General features: G+C 41.4%; 1 long non-coding RNA gene and 1 pseudogene across 2 annotated transcripts in view; both read right to left on the bottom strand.

Moving 5' to 3' along the window:
- LOC148997565 (uncharacterized) overlaps positions 1-26,032 on the bottom strand; it is a 197,829-nt gene that overhangs the window by 147,852 nt on the left and 23,945 nt on the right. The gene's annotated exons all lie outside the window — the stretch shown is intronic.
- On the bottom strand, positions 1,230-15,901 carry LOC148997566 (uncharacterized; annotated as a pseudogene). The gene is made up of 9 exons (XR_016145371.1): positions 15,743-15,901; positions 6,716-6,820; positions 6,266-6,419; positions 6,072-6,158; positions 5,679-5,849; positions 4,109-4,171; positions 3,854-3,916; positions 3,402-3,470; positions 1,230-1,723 (listed from the first exon to the last, which is right to left on the bottom strand). The product of XR_016145371.1 is annotated as an uncharacterized LOC148997566 (transcript).

Here is a 26,032-nt window from a genome sequence, read left to right as displayed (position 1 = left end):
TTGGTTTAGCTCTACAACAAAGTTTTAAATTTCTCATTTCACATACACAAGCCATCCTGGGTATAGTTTTAGAGAGCACTGTGAGAGCTCAATAGGAGTTGCCTATATGAAGCTTTTTGTTTGTTTGTTTGTTTGTTTGTTACTCTGTAAACAGATTTACAACCTCACAACATAAGGAATATCGGGTACTGTACACACACACACACACACACACACACACACACACACACACACACTGCATTTATGTTTGGGTTTGGGACACACATGGCTTATATACATATACTTTATATACATATACTTTACATTATATACTTTCTTTTTATGTTAATGATGTTATGATGGTTAAATACCATTAATGATAAGACCATCATCTACATGATGGGTAGTCATTTCCTCTTAGGCTACTTGTACACTATTATTAGGCCTATTGATAGTCAAATACAAGAGTAGCCTACATTGTAAATTGGCCCTTCCACCAAATAGGTGACATTTGCTTGCTGTATCTCTTCAAAATATAGCATCTTTTTCAACACATAATCTAATACTACACATATTTAACTTTTCTCAGACAACTTAAGTAATTACCAAGTGTCCAAGAAGAAGATGGATGCATGTTTTCTTAGTCCATGTTACCAAAACTCATGTGCCATTTGAAAAGCATGTCATTTTTATATATATATATATATATATATATATATATATATATATATATATATATATATATATATATTCACTTCAAGAAAGTTTTTTTTTTTTTTTTTTTTTTTTTAAAGCAATGGTTGGTTATGTGTTCAAATTATTGCTATTTGTGACTAAAATATAATATCATAGTGACCGGCAGTACTTTGAATTGAAATGTAGTCTATCCATGGCAGACAACTCTAAACAGAAGTGGAACCCCCTTGCATAAACTGTCAATAAACTTTATTTCTCAGATCCAAGGAAACAATTAATATCTATATTATTATTTTGTAACATTTAAACACAGATAAAATACCCATCACATTTAATCTTAAATGTTAATCATTAAAAGAAAAGCATAACATGGTGAGTGTGAAAATACTTCCGAGGGGAACTACATCTTTCAAACTAGGTGGCTTCTTCGATACCAGCATCCATTATATATTTTTATTTAATTAATTGTATTATTGAGAGGTTCTTACTAAAACCAGGCCCTATTGAACTAATGATGAAACAGATTTATATATAAAAACAACATGTAGACTCAATTCAGTACAATAGAACTTTATTTGATCCCCACATGGCCCAGTTTAAAAGGGACCACATTGAAGGTGCCAACAAACGACAACAATAAAGACAAATTGGGGTGAATCAAAACAACAAAAAGATCAGCTTTAATACAGGTTCATCAAGTGTATTTTAATGAAAAAGGTGAAAGGCACTTAATGCATTTTAAAATGCACATATATGTATGTATGTATGTATTATGTGAGTGTGTGTATATATTTGTAGGGATGGGTTGGGGGCCGTCAACACAGTAACAATAACTACTACTAGATACATTTTGAATGCACTAAATAGCATAGGTTCAGGGTGTTTGCATGGTGTTTGCAGGGAAGGCACATGTTCTTTTTAAAACCACATGCAGTGTGTGACCATGATTGGCACACTGTGCACTGTGACCATGAACGCCACTTCTTTCTTGCGTTCTTATTCTTGTCGTCAAAATGGATGCGGCAGACACAGCACACATTGTCTCCATCTACCAAAGGAAAACCACAAATATTTTGGAAGTCAAGCCAGTTAATTCGAAGCAACATATAAAAGGCAGCTTACTCATTTGTAACTGTTGCCAAATGCAAATGTGGATATTGCACATCAATTAATCTCAGATATTGCTAATGCTCAATCATGTAAAAAAATGTACTGGACAACACCCTTTGCGCTTCTGAGATGTTTTTATACATTACTGCACGTTCTGCCTGGAATCTGCCCATTGAAATACTTAAAAGTGAATCTAGTTAAATGATGTTGTATCCTAAATGAAAGTATTGGAGGCTAATTTGTCACAGTCTAATGTTTTTTTTTTATCCATTTTAAAATGTTTTAGTCTATTCTTCTGTTTCCATATCTGTTCTTATTGTAGTATTGTAATCTGTTGAAACTGCTTATTTATATCCAGGCTGCTGCTAGTCTTGGCCAGGTCTACTATGAGGAAGAGCTCATTTGTTATTTTGTAACTTGTTAAAAGAGTAGTTCACTTTTAAAAAAAAACTTTTGCTGAGAATTTACTCCATAGATATCTATATAAAGGCTAGATATCTCGTCCACGCTGCTGGCCAATGGAGGTCGACGTCTGCACCTGGCGGCCATCTTGTCACAGGCAGCTCGCTCACTCGTAACATTGTGTGAATGGTACATGTACTATTAAAATAACCATAACTTGCTCAATTTTCTACCGATTTTCAAACGGTTTGGTTTGTTATAATCGTCAGAGATGTAGTTATGACACAGCCTACTTATGAATAATAAGTGTATAAATAAATAATCATCCAGATAATTATCGCCACGTTAATAACTTTTGTAAGAAACCAAACCGTTTGTAAATCCGTCAAGATTTCAACGAGATAAGAGTATTTGTGTTCGTGTTGACCACTTCGTCACCACGCCTGTGACATATGGCCGCCGGTGATGACGATAGAAACTCCGCCTTAAGACATCTAGCCTTTATATAGATATCTATGATTTACTCACCCCCATGTCATCCAAGATGTCCATGTCTTTCTTTCTTCAGTTGAAAAGAAATGAAGGTTTTTGATGAAGACATTCCAGGATTTTCTCCATATAATGCAATTCAATGGGAACCAAACGGATCAAGGTCCAAATGAGAGTTTCAGTGCAGCTTCAAAGGGCTTTAAACGACACCAGACAATGAATAAGGGTCTTATCTAGGACCCTTCGAGTTATGACTCGAAAAAAAGATTTGTTCATTTTGATGAACGAGTTTGAACAGGAGAGTCACGAACACTCATCACGGAACAGAGCAAGGCGAGCATTTGAGCTTATAAAACTTGAACTTTGTTATTTATTTTATTTTTTTTAATGAGCGATCGTTTCGCTTGATAAGACCCTTATTCATCGTCTGGTGTCATTTAAAGTCCTTTGAACAGTTTGTACTAAAACTCATTTGGACCTTGAACCGTTTGGTTCCCATTGAAGTCCATTATATGGAGAAAATCCTGGAATGTTTTCATCAAAAACCTTAATTTCTTTTCGACTGAAGAAAGAAAGACATGGACATCTTGGAGGACATAGGGGTGAGTAAGTTCTCAGCAAAAGTTTTTTTTTTTTTTTTTTAAAGTGAACTATTCCTTTAAGGCAATATATGGTATAACATTCACTTCCTGTTAAATAAAAATAACCACAATGTGGAAAGATACCTTTATCTGCAGTCATCACGATGGCTACAGTAGTGGCTGTTTCTGCGGACTCTTCCATCTGTTGTGCACCTAAAGTACATAAAACAAAACACGATAATAACTTTCTAAATACATTTTTTTAATCTTAATTACAAATTCATAATTCAAACTGTAGGCATTTATACTGTCAATAGTTAATTAGTAAATCATTAATTAAAAAAAAGTTCCATTATTTGCATCTAAATCTCAACAGCCAATTCAAAATGTAAAATTTCCAGAATTCCAACCGTATATATGCCGTTTAATGTCACCTGGATAAATATTGTAGCAATAAATTGTAATTTTCAAACAAGTGAGCTTTTCTCACTGTCAATGGAAGACTAAGACAGTAGTTTTAATTAAGCTTGAACTTAAGCAATACCAAAAACTGATTTGTAACATTTGGTAAAATGTATTACGATTACATGAAATACCATTTTCACACATGGCCTCTAAAATTTCCTCCACCGACTTCGTCTGGATGCCATCCGCTGTGTCTGTTGATTTGAAAAGATTAAACCATCACACAAAGGTGAACATTTCATCTTTTGATTAATTGTATTATTTCAATAATGTATGCAGTAGTCAAATGTGCTGTGAAATGACCAGGTACATATCTAGTTAATAATGCCTCTAAAGTTTTATGTAATATATTTATTTAAAGATAAAATAAAAACAACTCAGCATACCTTCTGCATCCATGTGCTCTGACATCTCCTCTCCCAAGTCAGTGGGGTTGCATTGTGCTTCATCTGATTGATATATTTAGAAAAAAAGAAAGAAAGACAGAAAAAACCCTTATTTAGCATGACCTTAACAAATAACTGGCCTTCCTGCAATAGTACTGGAGGAAAATAATGAATCACACAGCAGTGAATATATCAATGAAGGAATGTAATTTGAAGGAATTATATACATAGACTTTAATTAGTGAATAGTTTGATGAGCTTAAAAAAGATGAAAACCATTGCCAAGGGCCACATTCACTAGTCACAACTAATCATCTATAGGATATTCAGGATGATGACGAAACTGAGATATTGTCACATCCCTTACAAACTGTCAAAGACACATACAGAATCTATAACTTGAATCTGTTTCAATTAAATTTTATTTATATAGCATTAATTCATAACAAAATTTCTCTCACAGCACTTTACAAACAGAGTAGGTCTAGACCATACTCTTTATAATATTGTTAACAAATACCCAACAATTCCCACCATGAACAAGCACTACTGTAGGTGACGGAGGCAAGGAAAAACTTCTTTATAAAGGGGTCATATGATGGTTATAAAAAATAACATTATTTTGTGTATTTGGTTTAATGCAATGCGTTTATGCGGTTTTAGGTTAAGAAAAGCCATTATTTTAGACATTCTGTACATTATTGTTGCTCGCTATGCCACTCCTTTCTGAAACATGTCAAATTTGTATAAAGCTCATCATTCAGAAAAGCATGGTGTGCTCTGATTGGCCAGAAATCCAGTCCATTGTGATTGGCCCAAATACCTTATGCGCCTGATGAAAATATCACGCTTAATACCATATCTGGAACATCAGCTTTGTTATCGTTGAAATGACAAAGATGTAGTGAGAGCTCTCCCAGGTGCTATAAACAGTCCTCTGGAAATGCGCAGCACACAGTTGAATATTTGGGTTGTAGCTGGAACAGTGTTGTAAATAAAGCTTTGCACTGTTTTCTAATTGTGTCCTCTTTTAGAAAGCCAAACAAAGTAGTTGGACTTTTGCAACGAAAAACACAGAGTCTCCACGACATGCCGGCACGGATAAGAGTTATGCCTTCTTTGCGTATACATTTGGGCGGTGTTATGGAACTCTGCCCCCACATACTGACGTAGAGATTGAGTGTTTTGAGTGGAGATTGAGTGGGGGAAGTGTTTTAAGAAGGTGTGGCTGAGCCTTCCCTTTTACAAAGAGTATCTCTTAAGGTTTGAGACTCTGATCTTTGTAACGCTACAGATCTTATACATGCACAAACAGCTACATAACATAAATTAAATGACCCCTTTAAGAGGCAGATACATCAGAACCATGGCTCAGGCTGGGCGGCCATCTGGCTTGACCGGTTGCGGTGAAGGGACAGATAGAGATGCAACGCCCCAAAATTATACAAAGACTTACATGTAAGCCTATATATTATTCTTTAGTTAACTTATTTTCCCCACTTTGCATAGAGCCAAATGGTCTGCTAAAACACAAGTGGAGAAAGACACTGGTAATGGTAATGTCACTTACTTATTTCAAATGAAATCTCCTCTGCAGCTTTCAAAATTTCGACCAATTGGTTCCTTCCATAAAAGGAAGGCTTCCTGAGAGTAAGGCTTGTGGGCAGTCCAGATACATTAATGGTCATGCTCTGATTTACCAGGGACTGGTAGGGGAGCCTCCCAGTACCTCCGGCCTCCTCTGAAATACACAAGCACACATATGCATGCACAGATTACACAATGTTACACAGTTGGACAATTGTCACTCTCCCCTCTAGTTGATAGCCAGTGTACAGGCTGCAAACAGACATTTTGGTACGGTGTCAATCTAATGGTTGATGGGCACATTAGATAATTTATTCATTTGATAATAATGCCATGGATTCATGAAGGTATTAAAAGTATTTGAAGTTATGCTTACTATATTTTTGGTTGAATAGATCTTGCACTTTTCCTACCAGAACACTGACATGTTCTCTGGTACTGGGTGTTGCGGGTGAGGAGCTGGCTACAGATGTAACAACAGACAACAATAATTTCATAAAACTTTATGATGTATATTTGCACTATTACAGGCCTGAGCCATTTTTTTGTGGATTTTTATATAACCAATACCTTTGAAATGCAGTGCAAAGTTGTTCACTGTCTCCGTTGAATCAAGGAAATCAGTGGCTCCTTTGCTGCTCAGTTCAAACACCTCTAATGTGGACTTTTGGCGGTCAAATGACAAAATGGCTGTTTCCACACCCAAATCCTCAAGCTTGGACACCTTTACAATATTTAAAAGAAGAAGACAACCACAAAAATAGTAAATACTTGATTATACACAAAACCTACTTTTAAAAATTCAACACACACTGAAGAAACAACTCATTACAGGGCTTGGCAATATATGAAAACAGTGTTGTCACATGTGTCAAATATGTGGCCAAAGACCACCCAGGGATACATTAACTATAAATTAGTTGTTTACATAGAGTCCAAATGCAATCATTTTTTTTTTCTTCTCATAGTAATTTGTGACTCCGAATGCTTGACCACCTTGATGTGAATAGATTTCCAAACCTCTAACTTCAGCTTCTTAAGGTGCACTTTAATTCGGGCATCCCTAATCTCAGGGCTAAGGTCCTGTGTCTGCCCATGTGCCCTCAGTGCCGCTGACTCTTGAAAGTATTGTCACCGGGGTGACAAAAAAAAAAAAAGGCAGGCGGAACCTTTTATCATGGCCGAGTTTCTGAGGGGAGGGATTTCCGGTGTGGGACCCGGAAGACTCTAGTTCCGGAAAACTCCGAGCGGAGACGGAGAATTATTAGTTAATTCAAAACAGGTGCGGGACAAGACTATCGCGATCGCGATTGGGACACGTTGTCAGTTGGGAAGGATAAAAGGATATCTCATCTTCAACACAGGAGAGGAGTAAGAGGTGTGAGGCGTTTTGGCGGGAGAGCGCGGGAAATGGCGGCGGAAGGGAGGAAAGCATGGGGAGAATCATCGGATGATGATAATGAACAAGAAATGGATTATCAGGAAGTAAGGTATAATAAAAGGAAGAAAAAGAGCAGCATGGATGATGGATCTGATTGTGAACGAACAATTAATAAAGTAAAACAAACGAGAAGTGAAGCTGATAAAGAAGAGGAAAGAGAAATCAAGGTTCTAATTACTTTTGCTAAGCAGTCAGAACAACAAACTCATCCTGTTAAACTATCGAAAGCAATCGAGAAAGAGATAGGAGTAGTGAAAGCTGTAGCTTGTCTAAACAATGGAAGAATAATGATTAAATGTAAGGATGAAAAACAAAAACAAAAAATTCTGAAAATGAAAACGCTGGCAGGAGGAAAGATATCATGTACAGAAATAGGTAATGGAATCAGGGGGGTTATCTCAGGAGTACCTCTTAATGTAAGTATGGATGATATCAAAGCAAATCTAAGTGGAGGCACAGTAATCTCCACTCGAAGACTGCTGATGTGGAAAGACAACAAAAAGTGTGAAAGCATGAGTGTGATGATTCTGTTTGAAGGTAGTAATCTGCCCACAAGAGTGAAGATAGGGTTTGTTAGCTTCTTGGTGCGAGAGTTCATACCCCCACCTTTGAGATGCTTTAACTGCCAACGGATGGGACATACTGCAAATTTTTGTAAAGGGAGAATGCGGTGTGCAAAGTGTGGGGGGGAACATGAATATGACAAGTGTGAGGAGGGCGTAGTGATTAAATGCTGTAACTGTGGCGGTGGACATAGCGCAGCATACGCAGGATGTCCTGTACAACAAGAAGCCCGTGAAGTTCAGAAAGTGAAATCTGGGCAAAATCTAACATATGCAGAAGCTGTGCGTAAGGTAAAAGGAAAAAGTAAAGGTGAACCGAAGGTAACTAATGCACCAGGAAATAGGATAGAATCCTATTCTCAGAGAGAAGTAAATCATGAGAGGAATGAGGCAGAACTTCATATCACAGTAAACAAAATCGACTTTGTGGCATTCATCTGTGCGGTCGTGAATGGTACCTCACAAGTGGAAAAGAGATCTGACAAATTAAGGATTATTGTAGGATGTGCTAATAAATTTCTCAAGTTAACAGGAGTTTCAGCAGAGGAGGTGCATGGGATTTTGAAAGCGGAGGAGGGAACTGCCACGGATATGACTCAGAGTAATAACTCTTAGCTGTAAAATGTCTTTCCTACTACTACATTGGAATGCTAGGAGTTTAATAGCAAATGGGCAAGAATTTAAAAAACATATATCCGAAATGGATAAGGCACCAGACATAATATGCATTCAAGAGACATGGTTAAACTATTCTTTGGACTTTAAGATAAATGGATATGTAGTAGAGAGGAAAGACAGAGTAACAGGAAGAGGGGGAGGGTGTGCAACATTTATCAAAGATGATATAATATATAAGAGAATAAACACAAGTAATAATGTAGAATGTGTAAGTATAGGAATAATGGGAAGGTATGAAGAAATTAGAATTTCAAACTTTTATAATCCATGCAAAGAAATAAATAATAGTATTCTGGAAAATGTGATGGGCGAGGCACAGGGTAGAGTTATTATATGTGGGGATTTTAATGCACATAATGGTTTATGGGGTAGTAAGAGTACAGACAGTAACGGATTAGTTGTAGAAGAGTTTATAGAAGAACACTCATTAGTATGTTTAAATGATGGGAAATCAACAAGAATGGATACAGTTAAAGGCGGCTTGTCCTGTTTGGATCTCACAATAATATCAGCTGCATTAGCAGGTAAGTGCACTTGGAACGTACAAGAGAATAATTTGGGCAGTGATCACTGGCCAATAGTATGTGAAATTCAGAGTGCAGTACAAAAGCAAAGTTTTAACCAGTGTGCAAGGTGGGGATTTAGACAGGCAAGATGGGACGAGTTTTTTGTGTTGTGTGAAAAAAATTTCAAAAATATGAAGATGGAAGGGAATATTGAGGAGAGATATAAAAAAGTAGTAAGTGAAATTATTTTAGCAGCGAATCTGTCTATACCATTAATAAAAGGCAATGGAAAAAGAAAGAAAAATGTCCCATGGTGGTCTGAAGAATGCACAGTGGCAATTAAAGAAAGGAACAAGGCATTCCGGGTTTTAAAAAAGTTTATTACTCAAGATACAGTAATAGATTATCAGAAAAAAAGGGCAGCTGCAAGAAGGGTAATTAAAAATGCAAAGAGGAAAGCCTGGCAGGAGTTCTGTAACACAATTGGGAGAGAGACTGGAATGCATGTGGTATGGAGAATGATAAGGAAAATGAACGGTATTAATATTCATAAACAAGTTCCTGCAATTGAGGAAGATGGAAAGGTGGCCAGAACAGATAAAGAAAAGGTCGAAATATTGGCTAAAACATTTGCTAAGGTCCATAGCATTGAAAACTTGAGTGATAGGTTTTTAAAAAGGAGACAAGAGTTAAATAAAATGTGTATGAATGTTTGTAGGAAAAAACAAGAAGTTGATTGTAATATGGATGATGATTTTAATCTCTTTGAACTAAAGATTGCTATCAGCAATTCAAAGGATACAACACCAGGGAGAGACATGATAAGTTATAGTATGTTAAAAAACTTACCAGACGTAGCCATTAAAGCAATACTGGATGTGTACAACCAAATATGGAATGAAGGTACCTTACCCAAAGAGTGGAAAAACGCAGTAGTGATACCAGTAGCAAAACCAGGTAAAGATGTAACAAAATCAAGTAGTTATAGGCCAATTGCTCTTACATCTACATTATGTAAGGTGATGGAAAAAATGATAGTAAGAAGATTAAATTATTTCTTGGAGAAAAATGAGATTTTGTCTTCAGCTCAAAGTGGGTTTAGGAAGAAAAGATCTACAATGGATGCTTTGTTATTATTTGAAAATGAGGTTAAAAAAGCTTTAACAATGAAAGAATTTCTTGTTGCTGTCTTCTTCGATATTGAAAAGGCATATGACACTTTATGGAGAGAGGGACTTTTAATTAAGCTCGATAAAATTGGAGTAGGGGGGAGAATGTACAACTGGATATTGGATTTCTTGTTTAAACGTACATTTCAAGTTCGAATAGGGGAAGAAATTTCAACAATGCATGATATTCTGAATGGGACTCCTCAAGGAAGTGTAATCAGTCCAATTTTATTTAACATAATGATTAATGATATTTATGAAAGAGTGAAACCAAGTATAGGGAAGGCACTATATGCAGATGATGGTGCTGTGTGGAGAAGAGGTAGGAACTTAGGGAATGTAGTTAAAGGAATACAAGAATCAATAAATGAAGTAGAGAGATGGTCGGTAGAATGGGGATTGAAGTTTTCAGTATTGAAGACCCAATATATGGTTTTTACCAAGAAAAGGAAAATGGAACAAATTACTTTGAAATTATATGGTGAATTATTACAAAGAGTGACAGAGTTTAAATACCTTGGGCTTATATTTGATGAAAAATTAACATGGAATAGACATATTAAGAAAATTGAGAACAAGTGCAAAAGAGTAATAAATTGTATGACTTCTATAGCCAGATATGAGTGGGGAGCAAGGAAAAGTGCACTACTACATGTATATCAAGCATTGATACGGTCTAGTTTAGATTATGGGTGTGCAGTGTATGGTGGTGCATCAAAGTCAGAGCTAAAGAAGTTGGACAACATACAAGCTAGGGCACTTAGGATCTGCTGTGGAGCAATAAGATCAACTCCTCTAGATGCCATCAGGGTTGAAATGGGGGAGATGCCACTAGATTTAAGAAGGGAAAAGCTTACAATGATGTACTGGGTTAACTTGCAGGGTTGTAGTAAGAGCCATTGTACACAAGCAATTTTAAATGACTGTTGGGAATATAAAAAGAATAATGGGAATAGTTTTGGATGGAAGTATAAACAGTGGGTTGAGGAATGTGGGCTGGAAAATGTAGATATTTGTCCCAATATTCCATTAAAAGGGGTATCAGTGTGGAATATACCTGAGCCTAATGTTGAAATGAGATTGCTGGAGGATAGGGAGAAAGCGGAAGGAAGATATACTAATAGGCATGAAATTAATGCTTTTATGAGAGAAGTTTTTTATTCTTGTATACAGATCTATACAGATGGATCTAAAGACCCAGTAGAACAAAAAGTGGGAGCAGGAGTATATATTCCAAAATTTGAGACTAAAATAAGTTTAAGGTTGAGTGACAAAATATCTGTATATTCATCAGAATTAACTGCTATAATTGTAGGATTGCAGTGGTTAGAGCAGACTAAGCCAAATAGGATGGCGACTGTAATTTGTTCAGATTCTGCAGCAGCACTTAAAAGTATACTATCAACAAAAACAGACAGAGAAGACTTGATGGTAGAAATTTATACATTATTATATAGGCTGAACATAGAGGGGATACTTGTATACTTTTGTTGGGTACCGGCACACATTGGGATAGTAGGAAACGAAATAGCGGATAAATTAGCAAAAGAAGCATTAAGGAAAGACTTGATAGATATTAAGATACCTTTAGGAAGAAATGAAGTCAGATCAATAATTAATAGAGAAATAATAAGAATATGGCAACAAAGATGGGAAAGTAGCAGTACAGGTAGGTGGCATTATAATATTGTAAAATCAGTAGGGATAAAATATTCGTGCTATGGACAATGGCGCCACCAGGGGGTGGCCAGGGGTGGCCATGGCCACCCCTGGCCGACTCCTGGCCACCCCATTGGCCACCCCAATGGCCAGTATTAATTTTTGTAGCATCAGTTATGCATTTTATAAATAAGTCAAAAATATTTTTAAGTAAAAGAAGGCGGGGAATTATGTGTGACGTATATTTACATAATTAAAGTATACGGAAACTCGTTTTCCCTCCTCTGCGGCTGTCAATCATTCTCCATTCATATTCAAACAGCACGCGCGCCTCTTGGATGCACGGTAAAACTCTCTCCAATATGATATATTCACATTATAAATGCATGATCTGTAGATAAAAGGCTGTATATTCGCATAAAATTACTTTATTTTCTTGGAGTTTGTTGCTGTTTTGACTCACTACCGTGTGCTTGTTACTGTTAGATCACACATATCACAAGGACTATGAATCGGCATCAAACGCACAATAACTGTGAAACAAAGGAACAAATCGCACTTGGATTTGTGCGCTCAACATTTCTTCGATTTTTGACATGAGCTTTTAAATGCACACTTATTAAGCGCAGTGCTGCTGCACACTGTGACTCCATGTTGCTTTGAGCACATCATTCTGCACCCGCGATGCGCATGAACGCTGTGTGCTCTCTGTTTTTCATGTTATCATGGGTTTGCGCACTGAAATATTATTAAAAGCCAATATATTTTGTTATACCTAGCCTGCCCAATACATTTTAAATAACCATAATTTAATTGTATATTATTTATTTGTAGTGTAGGCTATATATGCACTTCTGAATTCTTGACATTAATATATAAATATAAAATTGTGACATGTATGATTGCCTGATTGAATTTTAAAAGAGAACTAATAGTAATTTGTTTTTATTAACATATTTAGATTTTATACAATTACTGTGCAGATTTTTTCAAGAATTACTTTTTGCTGCTGATGTATACACTCATTAAGTTTATTAAAAATTCATAATACATTTATGTAATATTTAAAGGTGTTAAGTGTAATCTTACACTGCAAAATAATAACTTAAAAATGATTAAATTCATCACAATTATGTACATATCTGGAAATTTGCTGTGGGGCAAGGGCCCTTATATATATATCATATAATATATATCATTATATATAATATGATATATATTAGTAGGGCCCTACTAATATCATTAGTAACATTAAATATAACACAATAAACCAAAGTATATCAGTAGGAGTTTCCTTAAGTCTTTCTGATAGTTCTACAGGCTGGTTTACTACAACAGAATACAATTCTGAAATTATGGTTTATACTTTAGTTTTGGTGTGCCACCCCAAGATTTTAACTGGCCCCATCTGGCCACCCCTATGAAAAATTTCTGGAGGCGCCACTGGCTATGGAAGACATAGAAAGGAAGAAGTCATGATTTCTAGATTAAGGATGGGTCATACAGGTTTAAAATCAACACTGGCATTAATGGGAAAGCATGGAAATGGTATGTGTGATGAATGTGGCATACTTGAAACAGTAGAACATGTGTTTTTTAAGTGTAGTAAATATGAAGATCAGCGTAGGACTCTTTTTAGAAATATAAAGAACAGGCCAGTGAGCATTATGGACCTATTGGGAAAGGGTTTGAGTGATAGAGAAAGGTTTAAGGAAGTGATAACCTTTTTAGAGCTTACAGGACTAGATCACAGGATCTAGCCTGAGGAGGAGAACAAGTTTCTGATCATCCTGAGGTTTGAGGAGCTCAGTGTAGAAGCTGGAGGAGCTGAATACGCAGCGTCAGCTGATACACGAGCTCTGATACTATGGGATGATTTTTTTTTTTTTTTTTCTCCTCCTTCTTAATCAGATCCATTAATCATGTGCGTAAGGTATACAGTAGGTGGCGGTAATACTCCAAAGGAGTGAACGGCCATGAAACAAAAAAAAAGAAGAAGAAGAAAGAACACAGGAGAGGGGAGAGCAGAGGAGGACTGACAGCAGGAAGAGGAGGAAAGGATGGACAACACATGATGAAAGGATGAAAGGAGGAGGGAGAGGAAGGAGAAGGAGAAGGAGAAGGAGAAGAGAAGAACCGTGGTGGATAAGAGATAAGTGCTGTTGATGTTTGGACTGTAATACGAGAAATCTGTTTGGAGGATGTGATGAGACTTCATGAGGTGTAAATCTGTCTTTTTGGAGGAAGTTTGAATGTCCCACGCTTTATTGGAAGAAGTCCAAGAGATTGTAGTGCTGTGCAGTGGACCAGATCCCCTGTCTACGCCCTAGTTTGTGAGTGACAAGACTTTGCAGTGTTGTTCATTAAATCACGTGTGCCGATTTGTGTGAATTACAGTTAAACACGAGTGGAAGTGTAATGCAGTGACATCGGGGAAACGGTTCTGGCTGTGGATATATCGCCCGCATCTCATTGGATGGAGGAAGTCATCTAGTGGTGAAATTCTTCTTTTCTCCTCTTTAATCTCTACGTAGGATTGTGAAGTCCAGTCTGCTGTTGAATTGCCACTCTCTGCCTGCATGAGTCAGCTTCGTTGTCGAATCCTCACTCCTCCCCGTCCATCTGGACTCTGTGAGTAGCGCCAGTTATGCTGTTGAACCCTCATCTTTATCTCTCTGTCTGCCTGAACCCTGTGAAGAGAGCCAGCTTTGCTGTTGAATCCTTACTCCTCCATGTTCTGCTGGATCCTGTGAGTAGAACCAGTTAAACTGTTAAATTCTCATCTGTACTCTCTGTCTGCCTGAGCCCTGTGAAGACGGCCAGCTTTGCTGTTGAATCCTCACCTGTCTTCTGTCGGCCTGGGTCCTGAGAAGAGGGCCAGCTTTGCTGTGAATCTGAGAGAACCAGTTATGCTGTTGAATCCTCACCTGTCTTCTGTCGGCCTGGGTCCTGAGAAGAGGGCCAGCTTTGCTGTGAATCTGAGAGAACCAGTTATGCTGTTGAATCCTCACCTGTCTTCTGTCGGCCTGGGTCCTGAGAAGAGGGCCAGCTTTGCCGTGAATCTGAGAGAACCAGTTATGCTGTTGAATCCTCACCTGTCTTCTGTCGGCCTGAGTCCTGAGAAGAGGGCCAGCTTTGCTGTGAATCTGAGAGAACCAGTTATGCTGTTGAATCCTCACCTGTCTTCTGTCGGCCTGGGTCCTGAGAAGAGGGCCAGCTTTGCCGTGAATCTGAGAGAACCAGTTATGCTGTTGAATCCTCACCTGTCTTCTGTCGGCCTGAGTCCTGAGAAGAGGGCCAGCTTTGCTGTGAATCTGAGAGAACCAGTTATGGTGTTGAATCCTCACCTGTCTTCTGTCGGCCTGGGTCCTGAGAAGAGGGCCAGCTTTGCCGTGAATCTGAGAGAACCAGTTATGCTGTTGAATCCTCACCTGTCTTCTGTCGGCCTGAGTCCTGAGAAGAGGGCCAGCTTTGCTGTGAATCTGAGAGAACCAGTTATGGTGTTGAATCCTCACCTGTCTTCTGTCGGCCTGGGTCCTGAGAAGAGGGCCAGCTTTGCCGTGAATCTGAGAGAACCAGTTATGCTGTTGAATCCTCACCTGTCTTCTGTCGGCCTGGGTCCTGAGAAGAGGGCCAGCTTTGCTGTGAATCTGAGAAGACCAGTTATGCTGTTGAATCCTCACCTGTCTTCTGTCGGCCTGGGTCCTGAGAAGAGGGCCAGCTTTGCTGTGAATCTGAGAGAACCAGTTATGCTGTTGAATCCTCACCTGTCTTCTGTCGGCCTGGGTCCTGAGAAGAGGGCCAGCTTTGCTGTGGATTCCGTACTCTTCTCCGTCCATTGGAATCCTGTGAAAAGAGAAACTGTTCTGCTGTGAATTCGAGAGAACCAGTCCAGCTGTGAACCCTCACCTGCTCTGCCTACCTGAGTTTTGAGAGAGCCAGCTATACGGCTGAAACTTCACCTTCCTTCAGCTGGCTGGAGGCCGTTTTAACTTAATTTATTCAATAAAGACTCTGTGATTTTCTCTAACTGATTTGGCCTCCGTGTCCTCTGTGGTGTTGGCTCCTCGCGGTGGTACGTGTGTCGGGGGTTGGGACGGCCGGTCATCCGGCGTCCGGCCTCCCCCGTGACAGTATTTTTGCTTTTCATCTTCACTCAATGAGGCCCACCTGCCCTTAATGTCATTCATTGTGCCTGAGGAAAAAAATAGATGCACAGAAAGCTTCACACTTTAGATTCAGCCTCCCTTTTTTGAAGTAAATTCATAAAACGAAAATCTGTCCAACACTGGTTTTTCATTAAATGTTCTTACCTGAAAATACCAAGCGCGAAATATCATCATACGGTTATCTCATAACGTCACGCAACATTAAAACACATTTTATGTATTGTTTATGTATTGTTTTCCCTTAATGACTAATTAATTACCGTTTAAATGCTCGTTTTTTATCATTTAAATGCTCTTACCTTATCAAAAATCAAGCGCGAAATATTCCAACGTAGCTGCGTCATTCAGTAGACTTCCGATTACCGGCGAGCTGGATTCTGGGATTGGAGCTGGAGTCTTCTCCTGTATTTGTCGGTGATTAACCATGTGGATGGATGATAACAGCCTTCTGAGCCTACCAGTAGGCGCAGCAGGCCCCTACTGGCCCATATATATGGAATGATAACCACTGATAACGCCCATTCAATCGAGTGATAACATTCGAAGCGGGTGTGCAATGCAGGAACAGCTGAGTTGACTTTGACCTGAAAACAAGTTTATATACTTTTATAATATTTATTGCAAAGTATTTTATAGTTACTGTACAATTAGAATATTAAATGAACTCATGAAAACTATAAGAACATGTCATGAATGTCAACTATGTTACTCTTGGTCAACTAAGTTACCTTTGCAGAGTAACATAGGTGACTGGTAACCTAGTTGACATTTTTGCTGTTTTTAGGGATAAAGTCAAAATGGTTGCCTAGCACCAGACACCACATGGCATTTTACAGAGAGGTTCTTCTGAATATTATATGCACAACTGAGTAAAATTGAAATTCAAAGTTATTTATGAATTCATTGTAGTAACATTGTTGACATATGATAAGTACGCATTTGCCCCAAGCACTACTTTAGGTGAAATAATTGAAAATGTGGAGAGAGAACATACCTTGGAGTCTTCATAGGTTTCTCTTCAGGAGGAAATGACATCATGTGGAGCAGGTCATGTGATTTGAAATACACACTCTTCCTTGAGAGGTGTATTTGCTATGGGTAACTTAGATGACAGTGACTTCTCGGACACATATTCAATTTGTCAATTTCTATTGAAAATGTGACATATTGCCCAAAAAGACACATTGTTCACAATTACCTCAACTTAATGTAAATAATATAATTATAACTGTTTTTGAATAAGTTCTTTAAATGTTTTTTTAGGTAATGAGATTGTGGTTGTAATTCATTTCGGACGGTTATTTAGTTGACATTTTAGGGATATCTAGTAAATTTTTATAAATAAATTATTATTTCCATAAAAATTAACTATGGAATTTGTAAAGACAAAATCATGAAGAACACTGAAGACTTTTAAAATTTTATTTTAGTGAGCATGTTTGCGAGATAAATCTCATGGACATGAAAACTCCCATAATTATATATTGACCCATTACATTATCCATTACAGTCATTTGCAATTATTAGGAACTTCATATTGTATATTAAGCGAGATTTAAATGTGAAGTTACAGAAGGCTGTTCTTCTGCGACTCTGAACAGAAGAAGAATCTGACTGAAATTACAATCTTTTGAAGTAAAAACACAAAAAGTTTTATTGAGAAACGTTTATTCAACACGAATATGTTTATAAAACGTTTTCTCCCATTTCCTCTTCCGTGTTAGGCTGTTGTTTTTTTTTTATGTGAAATCGAAAGTATTTTTGAAGAAGACATTTACAGTAGACAGACAGATGAAGCCTAACGTCAATCAACAACAATCTGCTGTTATTAAACTGAATAGACAATATATCAAATTGAGTTCAGTTTTCCAGCTCAGTGTACATTTCTGTTCCCCAATTAATTCATATTTAGAGTCAGTTAAACTCATGAGCCTAAATAATCAAAAACTCTTTTATTTGATAGATTGTTTTTGCTGTTGCTGTTGTTGATGATAAGTCTTTATTGTTGATGTGTGTAAATGTTGTGATTTGCATGTGATGCTGAAGGATTGAGTGTTTTCTGATCAGTTTTCTGGGTAAGTTTAGCTGCAGTATGTCAGAGGAAAGAGGAAAGGACTCTCTCTCTCAGATGAGTCTCTCAGAGAAACACAGGTGAGACTGCGTCTGTTTTCACACTCTCACTTTAAACTCCACTGGACTTTGTGTTTCCCTGTCAATAACACAACTTTAAGCATTGCTCTGTATTTGCAACTCTGCCAGTGTCCATAAAGCCCTGTTTGCTCTATAGAAAATATCACAGTTAATAATTTGTTAATAACCTTCTAGACGCTGAATTAATCAAAATAAATTACTTAATTTTTTAGATCATAAAATTATTTATAGACATTAGAAAACAACTATACACTTAATTTAATTCAAGTATGCTAACAAAACTGTCACACAGACATTTCTGCTCTCTATTCTGTCAATAATCAAAAAATTTAAATGTTATTTTAAATTATGGTCAAGTATCTTATAAATCCCCAACATGTTTAATCTCACACATGTATATTAAAGAAATTGTTAAGCCTAATGTGAGCCAGTAAATAAAATGATGGTTAACTATAAAACTGTTAATGGGCTCTATGCACGGCGGTATTTCCAGTGAAGGTTTAAGGATGCTCAATAACTCCCGCCGATCGTAGAGTCCAATGCAATACCGAGAATTTATATTGAATTTTACACTCCATGGTTATAGTAAAGAAACATTAGTCACATAAACAGATAAAACAGACCATTGGTTGTGCTTATGCTTCTTTTTAAAATTATATTAAATAAACATAACTATATATAAAATTACGTCTAAACCTATGAAAGTTTCATTTCAAAGACGGGAGGAAAGGAAATTTTGAAGATCCTCAGTTTTCCTCGGTTTTCCTCCGCTTTAATCTCCCCAACCGGAAACAGACGAGCATCCTTATGTCAAATGCAGAACTTATGTGTGCATATAGCCCATTGTGGGAATGTGTGTGTTTCTGTGGAGGATAAGATGAAGACACAGATGTGTTTCAGACACAGTTGATCCTCCTTTACTAAAGTGTTTTCTCTCTCTCTGTTCTTTGTGTCATCAGTGTAAGATCAGGCTCACATGTGTCCAGCTCTGTGTCTCTGAAGAGTGATCAGTCTAAAGAATATCCACCAAACTTCAGTGAGAAAACACCATCATCTAATAAAAGGTATTGTGTGTGTTCAGAGCCGGATTAAATAAAAGGACTACACTAGGCAGACTGCATTTTTTGGCCCCCCCTCTATATATGTTATTTATGAATTGAAATCTGAAACTTTCAAAAGTTACTAATTAAAGTAGCTTTTACATAGCCTAGTCTTTGGTTACAAATTGGTTGTTTGTATGCCAAAATACGTCATGTGTTTTATATTAAACAGTCTATCAGACTATTTTCTGATTTTCATTATTCATATGTACACGGAGCTATATTTAATGCTATTAAATTATCCTCATCTTATCCATTGGGAGTGTCATTGTTAAGGCAGTAGAACCAGTAAATAACCAATAGGTGTCAGTAAACTCTCAGTAAACCTGTTTTCATTTAATCAACACATTTAAGATTTTCAGCAAAATACAATAGCTTACATGTATAACTGCTGTAATTAATGGCAAACATGAAGGCAAACATGACCCCTTCACATTCATCAAGACCAGTTAGAAACTGTCTAACAATAAATAATAATAAATATAAGGCCGAAGATTTAAACTATGGAAAACGAATCGGTTACCTAACGTAACCTCGGTTCTCTCTAGATGAGGGAACGAGTATTGCGTAAGCTAGCTTACGCTACGGGAAAGATTCATCTTTGCTGAGAAGTTGAAGCCAAAAAATTATTCCATAATTTTGTAATCATTGTCAACGCAGTCTCTTCTGAGGCAGACCGTGAGCGGGCTAGCTAGCGGCTCATTGGTTCGCTCAGAGAGAATGCACGAACCTATGGGAGAGCGGCGCTGAGTCCGCGGCCAATGAGCGGACGGCGCTCGCTCACTGCGTCACAGCCCGCCAAAAGGGGCGTGGCTACAGTGTATAAAGGTCGCTCTCCCAGCTCGTTCGTTGATTCTGTAGCATGAAGCGAAACGCTAGTGGCGCAAGCACGGCCGGGAACGCAATACTCGTTCCCTCATCTAGAGAGAACCGAGGTTACGTTAGGTAACCGATTCGTTCTCTTACGAGAGGTTCTCTCGTATTGCGTAAGCTAGCTTACGCTACGGGAACACCTGGTCAACGCCGTGCGCGCTAAGTAACCACTAAGCATCCCAGGGGAAACACCGGGGGAATCTATAAGTGGATGAAGATAATACGGCGGCCAGCATAGCGGCCGTTATCATCTAGTGCAAAAACGCCCAAGGCGGCCGGCGAAGGCGGGCCGTGATGTGTAGGCTAATGCATAAGCACATAGGGGAACACAAGGGGTGAGCCGGTTGTGATGGAACTCCCGATAGTGCGGCTTCTATAGGAGGGCTGTGAGTACTAGACCGCCAGAATTTTAGCCTGTAAGGCTGGAACTTCCAAGTTATAAAATCTGACAAAAGTGGAGGGGGAGGCCCATCCCGCAGCCACACAAATGTCGTGGATGGAAATCCCGCAGGACCATGCCCACGATGAGGCCATGCCTCTGGTGGAATGAGCCCTGATGCCCAGAGGGCAAGGCAGGTCTTTAGCGGCATAAGCAGAGGCAATCGCGTCTACTATCCACCTGGATAGGGTCTGTTTCGAGGCGGCTAGCCCCTTGGTGCGGCCACCGAACGACACAAACAGCTGCTCCGAGCGTCTGAACGCGGCAACGCGTGTAGTGTACACTCTGATAGCCCGAACCGGGCAGAGGCGGTCAGCGTCACGTTCGCTATCGGATGCAGGCAGCGCCGATAGAGAGATCACTTGCGCCCTGAAAGGGGTACCAATCGCTTTTGGAACATAACCGTGTCTAGGCTTTAGAATGACTATGGAGTCACTCGGTCCAAACTCTAGGCACGCGGCGCTCGAAGACAGCGCGTGAATGTCCCCCACACGTTTTACTGAGGCGAGAGCCGTCAGAAGAACGGTCTTTAACGAGAGGTATTTTAGCTCCACGGACTCAAGTGGTTCAAACGGTGGGGCTTTCAGAGCTTCTAGAACTATAGAAAGATCCCAGACCGGCACCGTAGGGGGGCGAGGGGGGTTCATCCTTCTGGCTCCCCTGAGGAAGCGGATGATTAGCTCGTCTTTGCCCAGAGACTGGGCGCGCCGGGGTTCAACGAACGCCGCGACGGCTGCCACGTAAACCTTAAGAGTGGATGGGGACCTGCCCTTATCCAGCATCTCCTGAAGGAACACTAGCAAAGACGAAACCTCGCACGTCCGTGGGTCCAAATTCTTGTCGGTGCACCATTTGGAGAACACAGACCATTTTGCAGCATAGAGCTTTCTGGTAGAATCCGCTCTGGCGTGTTTGATCGTGTTCAAAACCCCTTCTGGCAATTCGACGCGTAGTCGTTGGTCACCCATGCATGAAGCGCCCAGCGCTGTGGATGGGGATGCCAGATCGAGCCGCGGGCTTGAGTGAGGAGATCTGCTCTGATTGGAATGGGCCACGGGGCTGTCTGTGACAGCCGCGTTAGCTCCGGGAACCAAATCTGATTCTCCCAGCGCGGGGCTATGAGGAGCACCGAGTGGCGTGAGTCCCTGATTCTCTGAATGACCTGCGGTAGCAGAGAAATCGGGGGAAAAGCATAGAGCGGGCGGCGGGGCCAATCCTGGGCTAGCGCGTCCTCGCTCTTTGAAAAGAATATTGGGCAGTGAGCGTTCTCTTCTGACGCGAAAAGATCTATCTCCGCTCTGCCGAATAGGCGCCACAGCGTATGGACTGTTTGAGAGTGCAGGGACCATTCTCCGGGGGAGACCAGGTTCCTGGACAGCCTGTCTGGACCGTCGTTCAGATGGCCCGGCACGTGCGTCGCTCTGAGCTAGAGCAGGTGACTCTGGGACCACAATAGGATGCGGCGTGTCAGATGAAAGAGATTCTTGGATCTGACGCCGCCCTGACGGTTGATGTATGATACCACGGCCATATTGTCGGAGCGAATCAGGACGTGGTGACCGTTTATGCGCGGGAGGAAGCACAGCAGCGCGTTCTCGACCGCGATCATTTCCAGACAGTTTATGTGTAGGGAACTCTCGTGGCTCGACCACTGGCCGGCGGCCGGTGAGCCCTCGCAAACCGCTCCCCAACCCGAGTTGGATGCGTCTGTCGAGATAACTTTCCGGCGAGAGAAGGTTCCCATGGTAACGCCCCTCTGAAACCACTCGCTTACTGCCCATGGCTGCAGTGCAGTGATACATGTCTGAGTAATCCTGATCATCTGGCGGCCCGTCGTCCACTCGTGGTGGGATACGCGGCTCTTTAACCAGAGTTGAAGGGGGCGCATGTGCAGAAGACCCAGCTGTAGCACAGCGGAGGCTGAAGCCATATGACCCAGCATCCTCTGAAGCGATTTCAGGGATGTCTGGGTACCCATCTGAAACGAGGCGGCTAGGCGCTGAACACGGCGCGCGCGCTGTGTGGATAAGCGAGCCGTCATAGTGATAGAGTTCAAATCTATTCCAAGGAACGAAATAGTTTGACTGGGCTGGAGAGAGCTCTTTGTCCAGTTGACAGAGAGTCCCAGCGCTTCCAGATGGTTGAGGAGAACTGTGCGGTGCGACAGCAGCTCCGTCTGGGAATCTGCTAGAATCAGCCAGTCGTCCAGATAATTCAGTATGCGCAGCCCCTGACTTCGCAGGGGGGCGAGCGCTGTATCCATGCACTTCGTGAACGTACGGGGTGCTAAGGATAGGCCGAACGGGAGAACGGCATACTGGTAAACTTGGCCCTCGAAGGCGAAACGTAGGAATGGCCTGTGATGAGGGTTTATCTGGATCTGAAAATAGGCGTCTTTCAGGTCTAGAGAGATGAACCAGTCCCCCTGGCGGACGTGCGCGAGGAGTTTCCTGACTGTGAGCATTTTGAACGGTCTCTTCATGAGCGCTTTTGCGCTCTTGGGAACCAGAAAATAACGGCCGTAAAACCCCGACTCGGTCATAGATGGCGGGACTCTCTCTATAGCGCCCTTCTGCAGTAGCTTGGCTATTTCTAAGCGAAGCGTGTTCATAGCAGCCGGGCTGACAGTGGATTCGAGCCGCACGCGCGAGCGTGGCGGGCGGCGACGAAACTGTAATCGATACCCATTCTTTATTATGCTTAAAACCCACGGGGAGATGCCGGGGATGGCTTCCCACGCTTCGTAGCATGCGGCTAGTGGTTAAATGGCGATTTCGCCCTGATTGCTGCACATAGCGTGCTGGACACTGGGTGTGGGCACGCTTATAATGTGGATGGCAACGGGACTTACACTCAGAGAGGAGTTTATGGGCCGTGTGACAGAGCGGGCAGAGGGGGGACACGCGCACGGGCTCGTGGGCGTGCTTATGTTCTCTGCTACTGGAGCGGATAGTGCACGCTCCGTGAGAATGGGCTCTGTGAGAGACCCTGGGCATAAAGTGCTTGTGTGTGTACGTGAGCACATGCTTGTGGGCACATTTTTTACACTTGAGGCTTTTATGCTCTTTTTGTGAACTCTCTGGGTAGCCGTGAAAACGGCTTTTAGTCGCTCGCAAGCGGGCAGGGAAACCGGCTTGTTTGTGGCGGTAAACACTACTGCAGTCAGCGGTGAGACGGGGACTAACAGTGGGCGAAGCTTTGACGGCGGTCCGGCTGCAGCGGGAGAAAGCCGTCTTTTTCTCAGCTGTGCTAGGCAGACTTCTGTTGATCGGGCTTCAGCGCGATCTTGGGTCGAGGCCCCCGGGGAGGAGGCTGTCTGCGGTGGCTGTCTGAGCGAGAGCGAGGGCGGCCGCCCTGTCTACGCTGGGGCTGCTGAGCTTGCTGAGGCGGGCGCTGCTGTGGGGTTCTGGCAGGCGGCTCGTGAGAGCGGCCCGTCGAAGAGCTCGAGCGGCGGGGCAGGAACAAGTTCATGGCCTGAGTCGCTTTTTGTACCTCGGAGAAGCGGTCAACGATGCCCGTGACGGCAGATCCGAAGAGCCCGGTAGGAGAAATAGGCGCGTTGAGGAACACGGCGCGTTCTGACTCTCCCATGTCGGTAAGCGTAAGCCATAAGTGTCTCTCGGCGACACAGAGGGCGGCCATGCATCTCCCCAGAGCTTGTGCGGCGGCTTTAGTGGCGCGAAGGGAAAGATCCGTAGCGCTTCTCAGATCCGAAAGGACGGGCGGTTGCCTCCCGCTGCTCGCCATTTCGCACAAGATGTCGCTCTGGAGCACCTGGAGGACAGACATTGAATGCAGCGCTGAAGCGGCCTGACCGGCGGCGGAATAGGCGCGGGCATGGAAGTTAGAGGTCGCTCTGCACGCTTTAGAGGGAAGCGTATGAGAAGACCGCCATCTAGCAGAGGGCGGGCAGAGATGAGCGGCGACCGAGTCCTCGACGGGCGGCATGGCAGTATAACCCTTCTCGGCGGCTCCGTCCACTGAGCGCAGCGAAGCGGACACATCAGAGCGATTACGAGCCGAAAGAGGAGCATTCCAGGATTTCGTGAGCTCGCTGTGAAGCTCAGGCAGGAATGGTGCAGCCCGGCTGCAGGCGGGGGCCGGGCGCCGGTGCAGGAACTTCCCATCCATGCGGTTCGGTGGTTGCTCAGGGGGAGGAGACCACTCGAGACCCAGGCGGCTAACGGCCTGTGAAAGGAGGCGCGTTAGTTCCTCTTCGATGCCGGCGCGGGTCCCCGCAGACTCTCTCGTCGATGAGCCGATCGACGACCAATCCTCGCTGTCCGAAGCGTGCAGCGAACAAGAGTCCTTCTCATCCGTGGTGTCATCGGAGGCGACAGAGCGGCCACTCGGCGGCAACTGTAAGTCCGGCAGGGGCGGAGAGGGAGAGCGGTCGGTGGGCGGCGGCGGCGGCCCACATGGATCCGCAGGGGGCTCCGGCGGCCTCTGGGAGCGGCGTTTCTTTTTCCGCGGCGAAGTGAGAGGCGGCGCTGGAGCGGTTTTGACCGCCTGTAGTCGAGCCCCGCAGGGTTGACAGCGGCAGGTCCTCGCAGTGGTCGCATCCTCCGTTGGCGAGGGCGAGCTCTGCGTGTTCCACTCCGAGACAGAGAGCGCAGATGGGGTGGCGGTCTCCTTCGTCGAGTGGAGAGCGGCATGAGCCGCAGGAAATACGAGGCATCTTTAAAAAGACGCTCGGCTCTTTTAGGAATATGGAATAGTAAAGGATATGCGTCGGATGGCGCTAGCTTGCTGGGCGGCTGAAGGTGGCAGACGGCCGGCTTCCTCAGACTCCGGAGCTCGCTAGAAGGTGCCCTCTCGTAAGCTAGCTTACGCAATACGAGAGAACCTCTCGTAAGAGAACCGGTTGTGTATACTGGTTGTTACGTTAATGTAGAGGCCATGCACATATTTATTTATTTATTTTTGCCTTGTTTTAGTGATCTCGCCTTAATTCTCTTTAAGTCATTCAACATTTTCTACAACATTTAATGGCATAATTTTAATACATTATATGAACCAATTATGTTGCCTCATTTGTGATATGTATTTAAGTCATACTAAAGGATATTGTTCACTTCAGATCTATCTTTATAATGACAAAATATGTAGTATTCAACATTTGAACAGAAACCTACATTGTTTTGCATTTTGTGAATAAAAGACTATTTGCCTGCCTTGTTAATAGGCTATTAAAATACTTTCTTGTCACCTTCTCCTGTAAACATTATTGTGAATAGTTGCATATTGTGTATTCGCCCATTATGGTCAACTGTGTTAATTAAAATTATTACCACCTTCAAAAGTAAAAACTCAGAATGACACCTTCCAGAATATTATGTTTATAGATTACAATGAATTTCTCTGTTAAACTTCAAAGTTGTTGTTAATAATTATGAAAAAAATTGTGACTTTAGGTTATAAATTGCATAGTCTCATATCCAGTAGAAAGTGAGTAAATTATTAAAAAGAAAAAATATTATGTTCGTAAAACAATCAAAGATGACATAAATGACATACAACTTTGTATAAAATACAACATTTGTATCAATGATATTTTCAATGTCATCAGAACACAAGAGAATAATGATT

Source organism: Pimephales promelas, chromosome 2, assembly GCF_988280905.1.
Source record: "Pimephales promelas chromosome 2, fPimPro1.hap1.1, whole genome shotgun sequence".
Taxonomy (NCBI): domain Eukaryota; kingdom Metazoa; phylum Chordata; class Actinopteri; order Cypriniformes; family Leuciscidae; genus Pimephales; species Pimephales promelas.
The sequence above is the reverse complement of the archived record's forward strand: the minus strand, read 5'-3'. Positions and strand labels throughout refer to the sequence as shown.